Source organism: Lontra canadensis, unplaced genomic scaffold (genome assembly GCF_010015895.1).
Source record: "Lontra canadensis isolate GAN:19392208 unplaced genomic scaffold, GSC_riverotter_1.0 scaffold365, whole genome shotgun sequence".
Classification (NCBI taxonomy): Eukaryota; Metazoa; Chordata; class Mammalia; order Carnivora; family Mustelidae; genus Lontra; species Lontra canadensis.
Window position 1 is genome coordinate 161998 of NW_022631359.1, and position 10575 is coordinate 172572.

The following is a 10575-nucleotide window of genomic DNA, read 5'->3' on the forward strand; positions in this document are numbered from 1 at the left end:
AACACAGGCAGCAACCTCTTCGACCTCAGCCGCAACAACTTCTTCCTAGGAACATCGCCAAAGGCAAGGGAAACAAAGGCAAAAATGAACTATTGGGATTTCATCAAGATCAAAAGCTTTTGCACAGCAAAGGAAACAGTTAACAAAACCAAAAGACAACTGACAGAATGGGAGAAGATATTTGCCAACGACATATCAGATAAAGGGCTAGTATCCAAAATCTATAAAGGGCTCAGCAAACTCAACACCCAAAGAACAAATATTCCAATCAAGAAATGGGCAGAGGACATGAACAGACATTTCTGCAAAGAAGACATCCAGATGGCCAACAGACACATGAAAAAAATGCTCCACATCACTCGGCATCAGGGAAATACAAATCAAAACCATGAGATACCACCTCACACCAGTCAGAATGGCTAAAATTGCACCTCATTAATAGCTTTTTTGATTTCAACTTGATTAGATTTTAGTTCTTTTATTTCTCCAGAAAGGGCTTTTATATCTCCCGAGAGGGTTTCTCTAATATCTTCCATGCCTTTTTCGAGCCCAGCTAGAACCTTGAGAATCGTCATTCTGAACTCTAGATCTGACATATTACCAATGTCTGTATTGATTAGGTCCCTAGCCTTTGGTACTGCCTCTTGTTCTTTTTTTTGTGGTGAATTTTTCCGCCTTGTCATTTTGTCCAGATAAGAGTATATGAAGGAGTAAGTAAAATACTAAAAGGGTGGCAACAACCCCAGGAAAATATGCTTTAGCCAAATCAGAAGAGATCCCAAATCATGAGGGGGGGGGAAGGGGATAAAAAGAGGTTCAGAAAGAAAAAAAAAAAAAAAAAAGAAAAAAGAAACAAATAAAAAAAGAAAACCAATAATGAAAAAAATATAAAAAGGAAAAAAATATATATATATTAGATAAACTAGTTAAAAAACGTTAAAAAAGAAAAGGGTAAAAGTTAAAAACATTTAGCAGAAGAAGAGAAAAAAATTGAAAAGAAAAAAAAAATTTAAATTAACTGCAAGGCTAAAGAATCATGGGGAGAAAGCCATGAGTTCCGTGCTTTGCTTTCTCCTCCTCTGGAATTCTGCTGCTCTCCTTGGTATTGAAACTGCACTCCTCGTAAGTGAACTTGGTCCTGGCTGGGTTTCTTGTTGATCTTCTGGGGGAGGGGCCTGTTGTAGTGATTCTCAAGTGTCTTTGCCCCAGGCGGAGTTGCACCGCCCTTACCAGAGGCCGGGCTGAGTAATCCGCTCAGGTTTGCTTTCGGGAGCTTTTGTTCCCTGAGCGCTTTCCGTAGAGTTCCGGAGGATGGCGGCCTCCCAGTCTCCGGCCCGGAGGAGCTGAGAGTCCCGGGCCCCACTCCTCAGTGCGCCCTCAGAGAACAGCGCCCAATTACTCCCGTCACCCTGGCCTCCGGCCGCGCTCTGAGCTCACCGAGCCTGCGACCGGTTCAAGGTAAGCCCGAGCTTAGAGCTCACTCCTCGGCTCCGTCTCTGTAGCCGGCTTCCCCGTTCTAATACCTGCAAGCTCTGCGACACTCAGACACCCCCGATCCTTCTGTGACCCTGCGGGACCTGAGGCCACACTGGCCCCACGTGGGCTTCACCTCAGTTAAGCCTCTGGGGCGATGTCCCTCAGCGGAACAGACTTTTAAAAGTCCTGATTTTGTGCTCCATTGCTCCGCTGCTTGCCGGGAGCCGGCCCCTCCCCCCGGGGTCTATCTTCCCGTCCCTTTGGATTCACTTCTCCGCCAGTCCTACCTTTCAGAAAGTGGTTGATTTTCTGTTTCTAGAATTGCTGTTCTTCTCTTCGATCTTCCATTGGATTTGTAGGTGATTGCAATCTTTAGATAAGCTATCTAGCTGATCTCCTGCAACCTGAAGTAGTCTCAGCTGCTACTTCTCCGCCATCTTGACTCCTCCCCCCCCAGAATGGCTAAAATTAACAAATCAGGAAATGACAGATGCTGGTGAGGATGCAGAGAAGGGGGAACCCTCCTACACTGTTGGTGGGAATGCAAGCTAGTGCAACCACTCTGGAAAACAGCATGGAGGTTCCTCAAAAAGTTGAAAATAGAACTACCCTATGACCTAGAAATGGCACTACTGGAAATTTACCCTAAAGATATAAACGTTGAACTGAAGGGGCATGTGCACCCAAATGTTTATAGCAGCAATGTCCACAATAGCCAAACCATGGAAAGAACCTAAATGTCCATCAACAGATGAATGGATAAAGAAGATGTGGTGTATATATATACAATGGAATACTATGCAGCCATCAAAAGAAATGAAATCCTGCCATTTGCGATGACGTGGATGGAACTAGTGGGTATTATGCTTAGCGAAATAAGTCAATCGGAGAAAGACAACTATCATGGGATCTCCCTGATATGAGGAAGTGGAGATGCAGCATGGGGAGGTTGGGGGGTAGGAAAAGAATAAATGAAAGAAGATGGGATCGGGAGGGAGACAAACCATAAGAGACTCTTAATCTCACAAAACAAACTGAGAGTTGCTGCAGGGAGGGGAGTCGGGAGAGGGTGGTAGGGTTATGGACATTGGGGAGGGTATGTGCTATGGTGAGTTCTGTGAAATGTGTAAACCTGGCAATTCACAGATCTATACCCCTGGGGATAAAAATACATTATGTGTTTATAAAAAATATAAAAATTAATTAAAAAAGTAAAAATCAGTCACAAGAAGAAAATGGGACAGTCAGAAATATGTGGAAATTCAATAACATGCTAGTAAACAACCAACATTCAAATAAGAAATCAAAAGAAAATTTAAAAGTACCTTGAGACAAATGAAAAATAGAATCTATGAAAAGTTATGGGATGCAACAAAAGTAGCTCTAAGGGGGAAGTTCATAGAAATTCAGTTCCTCATCAATCCACCTGAAAGCTCTTCAGTAACCAACCTAATATACATAGGAAAGAAATGGGGGGGGGGGAACAAGCAAAGCCCCAAATCAGTAGATAGAAGGGAATAACAAAATGGAAAGTGGAAATAAATCCAATGGAGACTAAAAAGACAAAAGATCAATGAAAATACAAACTGTCTTTTTTGGAAAGATAAACAAAACTGACAAAGTTTTAGCTAGACTCACCGAGAAAGAGAGATAATCAGGATAAGATAATCATGAAAGAAAGATAATTGGTTCCTGTCTCAAATCCTAGAGGAGAACAGAGACAACAACCACTTTGACCTTGGGCACTGCAACTTCTTGCAAGACATGTCCCTAAAGGCCAGGAAAACAAAAGCAAAAATGAACTTCTGGGATTCCATCAAGGTAAAAAGCCTCTGCACAACAAAGGAAACAATTAACAAAACTAAAAGGCAACCTACAGAATGGGAGAAGATATTGGCCAAGGCATGACAGATAAAGGTCTGGTATCCAAGATCTACAAAGAACTGCTCAAACTCAATACCCAAGAAACAAAGAGTCCACTCACCAATGGGTAGAAGACAGAAGAGACACTTCTCCAAGGAAGACACATAAATGGCAAACAGGCCATGAAAAAATGTTCCACAAAACTTGTCAACAGGGAACTCAAAACCACAATGAGATAACACCTTCCAGCAATTAGAATGGCTAAAATTAACAAGACGGGAAACAACTGTTGGCGAGGATGTGAAGAAAGGGGAACCCTCTTCCACTGTTCATGGGAATACAAGCTCGTGCAGTCATTCTGGAAAACAGCATGGAGGTTCCTCAGAAAGTTAAAAATAGAGCTGCCCTACAACCCACCAATGACACTCCTGGGTAATTATCCCAAAGATACAAATGCAGTGAAAAGAAGGATCCCATGCTCCCCAAAGCTCATAGCAGCAATGTCCACAATAGCCAAATTGTGGAAGGAGCTGAGATGTCCTTCAAGAGAGGAATGGATAAAGAAGATATGGTACATACATACCATAGAATATTCCTCAGACATCAGAAGGGATGAATCCCCACATTTGCATCAACATGGAAGGAACTAGAAGGGGTTATGCTAAATGAAATTAGTCAAGCAGAGAATGACAATAATCATGTGATTTCACTCATATGTGCAATGTAAGGAATAGTGTGGAGGACCACAGAGGAAGGGAGGGAAAACTGAATGGGAAGAAATCAGAGAGGGAGACAAACCATGAGAGACTCTTAATCATAGGAAACAAACTGGAAGAGAGGTAAGTTAGGAGGCAGGGTAGTTGGACGATAGGTATTAAGGAGGGGACATGTGATGATGGGCCCTGGGTGTTATATGCAACTAATGAATCATTGCCCGTTACATCAAAAACTACCTTGGCTAACTGAATTTAAATTAAAAATGTGAAAAACTTTTTTAAAAAAGAAACATGAGCTATTACAATGAATAAAACAAAAATAGAAAGGATCATTAGAGAGTACTGAGTACGTAGAGGCCAACAGCTTGGACAACCTAGAAGAAATGGATAAGTTCTGAACAACCACCTAGAATGAACCATGAAGGGGAAAAAATTTGAACAGACTGATCACTGGTAAAAAGATTGATTCTATAATCAAGTCCTGCCAGGAAACAAATGCTCAAGTCCAGACAGTTTCACTGAGGAGTTCAACTGGACAGTAGAAGAAGAACTAATACCAACACTTCCCAAACTGTTTTTTTTTTTTTTTTAAGTAGAGAAGGGAGGTGCCTGGGTGGCTCAGTGGGTTAAGCCTCTGCCTTCGGCTCAGGTCATGATCTCAGGGTCCTGGATCAAGCCCCACATTGGGTTCTCTGCTCAGCAGGAAACCTGCTCCCCCCACCCCTGCCTGCCTCTCTGCCTACTTGTGATCACTCTCTGTCAAATAAATAAATAAAATCTTAAAAAAAAAATAAGGAGAGAAGGGCATATGTCCAAGCTCATTCATGAAGGCAGCATTACCCTGCTACCAAAACAAGACAAGGATGCTACAAGAAAAGGAAAGGCCACTATCCCTCATGAACAGAATCATGCAAAATCCTTGACAAATTATCAGCAACATTAATTCAACAATCCATCAGGAGAATCACAGAACACGGTCCAGTGGGACTTATTCCAGGGATGCAGGGATGACTCCACATCTGCACATCCACCAATAGCATGCACCACCTTTACAAAAAAAAAATATAAAAATCCTAGGATTTGCTGTGGGTTTTTCATAGATAGATTTTATGAAGCTCAAGAACGTTCCCTCTATCCCTATACTTTGAAACGTTTTAATCAGAACGGATGCTGGATTTTATCAAATGCTTTTTTGCATCGATTGAGAGGACCATGTGGTTCTGTCTTCTCTTATTGATTTGTTCTATCACATTGATTGATTTGTGAATGTTGAACCATCCTTGCAACTCAGGCGTGAATCCCACCTGGTCATGGTGGATAATCTTTTTAATGTGCTGTTGGATCCTGTTTGCAAGGATCTTGTTGAGAATCTTAGCATCCATATTATTCAGTGATGTTGGTCTGAAATTCTCCTTTTTGGTAGGGTCTTTGCCTGGTCTGGGGATCGGGTAATGCTGGCTTCATAAAAAGAGTCTGGAAGTTTTCCTTCTGCTTCCATTTTTTGAAACAGCTTCAGGAGAATAGGTGTTATTTCTTCTTTGAAAGTTTGGTAGAATTCCCCAGGGAATCCGTCAGGTCCTGGGCTCTTGTTTTTTGGGAGGTTTTTGATCACTGCTTCAATCTCGTTACTAGATATCGGTCTATTCAAGTTGTCCATTTCTTCCTGGTTCAATTTTGGGAGTTTATAGCTTTCCAGGAATGCATCCATTTCATCTAGGTTGCTTAACTTATTGGCATATTACTGTTGATAATAACTTCTGATGATTGTTTCTACTTCCTTGGTGTTAGTTGTGATCTCTCCCTTTTCATTCATAATTTTATTAATTTGAGCTTTCTCTCTTTTCTTTTGGATGAGGGTGGCCAATGGTTTATCGATCTTATTGATTCTTTCAAAAAACCAGCTTGTAGTTCCATTGATGCGTTCTACTGTATCTCTAGTTTTGACATCAGTGATCTCAGCTTTAATCATGATTATTTCCCTTCTTGTGTATGCAGTTGGCTTAATTTGTTGTTGATTCTCCAGTTCTTTAAGCTGTAGAGACAGCTGGTGTACTCTGTATTTTTCAATTTTTTTAAGGGAGACTTGGGAAAAAGCTCACACCCTTTCCGTTGAGATCAGGAACACAGCAAGGATGTCCACTCTCACCACTCTTGTTCAACATGGTATTAGAAGTCCTAGCAACAGCAATCAGACAACAAAGAGAAATAAAAGGTATCCAAATTGGCAATGAAGAAGTCAAACTCTCTCTCTTCGCAGATGACATGATTCTTTATATGGAAAACCCAAAAGACTCCACCCCCAAACTACTAGAACTCATACAGCAGTTCAGCAATGTGGCAGGATACAAAATCAATGTACAGAAATCAGTGGCTTTCTTATACACTAACAATGAAAATACAGCAAGGGAAATTAGAGAATCGATTCCATTTACTATAGCACCAAGAACCATAAGATACCTGGGAATAAACCTAACCAAAGAGGTAAAGGATCTGTACTCGAGGAACTACAGAACACTCATGAAAGAAATCGAAGAAGACACAAAAAGATGGAAGACCATTCCATGCTCTTGGATCGGAAGAATAAACATTGTTAAAATGTCTATACTGCCTAGAGCAATCTACACTTTTAATGCCATTCCAATCAAAATTCCACCGGTATTCTTCAAAGAGCTGGAGCAAATAATCCAAAAATTTGTATGGAACCAGGAGAGACCCTGAATCACTAAGGAAATGTTGAAAAACAAAAATAAAACTGGAGGCATCATGTTACCTGATTTCAAGCTTTACTACAAAGCTGTGATCACCAAGACAGCATGGTACTGGCATAAAAACAGACACATAGACCAGTGGAACAGAGTAGAGAGCCCATATATGGACCCTCAACTCTATGGTCAAATAATCTTCAACAAAACAGGAAAAAATGTACAGTGGAAAAAAGATAGTCTCTTCAATAAATGGTGCTGGGGAAACTGGGCAGCTATATGTAGGAGAATGAAACTCGACCATTCTCTTACACCGTACACAAAGATAAACTCAAAATGGATAAAAGACCTCAACGTGAGACAGGAATCCATCAGAATCCTAGAGGAGAACATAGGCAGTAATCTCTTCGATATCAGCCACAGCAACTTCCTTCAAGGTATGTCTCCAAAGGCAAAGGAAACAAAAGCCAAAATAAACTTTTGGGACTTCATCAAAATCAAAAGCTTCTGCACAGCAAAGGAAACAGTCAACAAAACAAAGAGGCAACCCACGGAATGAGAGAAGATATTTGCAAGTGACAGTACAGACAAAAGGTTGATATCCAGGATCTATAAAGAACTCCTCAAACTCAACACACACAAAACAGATAATCATATCAAAAAATGGGCAGAAGATATGAACAGACACTTCTCCAATGAAGACATACAAATGGCTATCAGACACATGAAAAAATGTTCATCATCCCTAGCCATCAGGGAGATTCAAATTAAAACCACATGGAGATATCACCTTACACCAGTTAGAATGGCCAAAATTAGCAAGACAGGAAACAACATGTGTTGGAGGGGATGTGGAGAAAGGGGAATCCTCTTACACTGTTGGTGGGAATGCAAGTTGGTGCAGCCTCTTTGGAGATCAGTGTGGAGATTCCTCAAGAAATTAAAAATAGAACTTCCCTATGACCCTGCAATTGCACTACTGGGTATTTACCCCAAAGATACGGATGTAGTGAAAAGAAGGGCCATCAGTACCCCAATGTTTATAGCAGCAATGGCCATGGTTGCCAAACTGTGGAAAGAAACAAGATGCCCTTCAACAGACGAATGGATAAGGAAGATGTGGTCCATATACACCATGGAGTATTATGCCTCCATCAGAAAGGATGAATACCCAACTTTTGTAGCAACATGGACGGGACTGGAAGAGATTATGCTGAGTGAAATAAGTCAAGCAATGAGAGTCAATTATCATATGGTTTCACTTATTTGTGGAGCATAACAAATAGCATGGAGGACATGGGGAGTTAGGAGAAGGGAGTTGGGGGAAATTGGAAGGGGAGGTTAACAATGAGAGACTATGGACTCTGAAAAACAATCTGAAGGGTTTGAAGAGGTCGGGGGGTGGAGGTTGGGGGAACCGGGTGGTGGGTATTGGAGAGGGTACGGATTGAATGGATCACTGGGTGTGGTAGAAAAACAATAAATACTGTTACACTGAAAATAAATTTTTTAAAATGATAAAAAAAAATTTTAAAAATTTAGAAAAAGGAATGCTTTGAATATTTTGGTCATTTTTAATTATTTGTTAAATAGGCAGTACATTGATTCAAAAATGAAGGCTTTCCTCCAAACTTATAAGACTTTCTAATACATTTCTAATATGTGGTTTCAGTTTTACATTTGAATTACAGCTGAATTTGGAATTTATCTGGGAGTAAGTTATGAGATACAGGATACGGATCCCTTGAGTGGATTTCACGGCAAAACTCAGTTAATTAGTTTACCATCATCTATGATTTCTAAATGAGACTTGACAGGCACTGCAAAGCCCATTTAATAGAAAAGACATTCCCCTGAAATAGTCAAAATGTCTCACCCTGTGCTGTAATCAAACCTTAAGAAGATTTTTATAACGGAATTTTCTGTTGTGTTAATTTTTAAATCTGATTGGAAGTTTGATGAATGTAACTGCAAAAAAAATTTTTTGTAAATACCAAGGCAGTAACAGCAAAACCAGTTTATCCTCATTTTGAAAGGAACCCGCTAAGCTTGTAATTAAATCGAGTACCTTAGTTGGAAGGCAGATGCTACTGTGATATTCCTTTCTCTTTACTGTTGGAGTGTGGACCGGAAGATGAGCAGAATCTACAACCTCAATCTGGGAAATGAACATAGACAAGGGCACGTTACACAGATCTCCAAAACTGTGAGGATGGAGTAATTCCCCAAGTGAGGCAAAAGGATTATACTGGTTAATGGGCAAAAACATACTAAAATTAAAATTCTTACAGTGGGGAAAAGATATTTCAAGTGATTTAGTATTTGCTTCCCTTCCCACAAACACAGTGTGTGTTTGTCTTATACAATGCGTTGCTGGTTGGCCATTTCTAATAATATGTTGTAGCGTGTGGACCGCAATGAAAGAACACTCATCACAAGTGTATTTGGAAGGTACTTTTAATTAGTAGATATACGATCAGAGTCCTCAAAAGACTCTTTGAAATACCTGTTTTGTAAGTGTGAATGAGAATTTAATGGCTGTCATATATGGAAATATATTAAAATCAATTACAGAGGGTTCAGCAAGATTGAGTTAGTACTAATTATCTAAAAATATTCTTAAGTAATCTAGATCACCTTTATATAGTTAGACTTCAACAACTATATAAAACTTTGCTGTCTATATGACATATAATATTTCTTTCCTGGGAACTCAGAAAATATTTCTTGAAGTGGGAAGAATTGGATGCTTACGGCTGTTACTGGGGAGTACACTTAGTTGTAAGGAAGATGTTAAATGGTTGAGCAGAACACGTAGGTGTACAGACTTGAGGAATGTCCCTCCTTTCAGGATGGCACATACCGTGGAGAAAACCTACAAGTTTGGTAGTAAATGCAGGAGACTTGGGACATTTGCCAAATTTACAAAAATACTTATAAAAAGGCTCAAAAAAATGAAATCTTCCCATTTGCAATGATGTGGATGGAACTAGAGGGCATTATGCTAAGTCAAATAAGTCAATCAAAGAAAGACAGTTATCATATGATCTCATTGATATGAGGAATTTGAGAAACAAGACAGACGACCATAGGGGAAAGGAGGGAAAAATGAAACAAGAAGAAACCAGAGAGGGAGACAAAGCATGAGAGACTCTTAATCTCAGGAAACAAACAAGGTTGTTGGAGTGGGGCTGGGGTTGGAGGGATGGGGTGGCTGGGGGATGGACACTGGGGAGGGTGTGTGCTGTGGTGAGCGCTGTATATTGTGTAAGACTGAGAATCACAGACCTGCACCCCTGAAACAAATAATACATTATATGTTAATAAAGTAAAAAAAAAAAAAAAACTCGAGGCACGTTTAAAAAATACTGATGGAGATTCACGGTGCTATTTACTATGTGTCCCACTAAATAGACTTTTTCATATGAATTTATAAAAATGAATATGATAAAGATTCCATCTTAAAAATATTATTTATTGATGAATTACCCTTGTTTTAGTTTTCTTTTGTTTAAAAAGAGACTGTTTTCAGTCTAAAGAAGAGATACCACATCATACCAGTTGATGCAAAAAGCGTTTGACAAATTCAACATCCATTCATGATTAAACTCTCAACAGACTGGGAATAGGAAGGATTTCCTTAATCCGATGAAATGCACTTACAAAAAAACAAAGGCAAGCATTACCACTCAGGGTGAAAAATCGTATACTTCCACCTAAGAATGAAAACAAGGCTAGAATGACCACTACCACCACTTTAATTCAACGTCAAGCTGAAAATCCTAGCTGGTGTTCTAGGCAGAACTGGGAAAGATAGG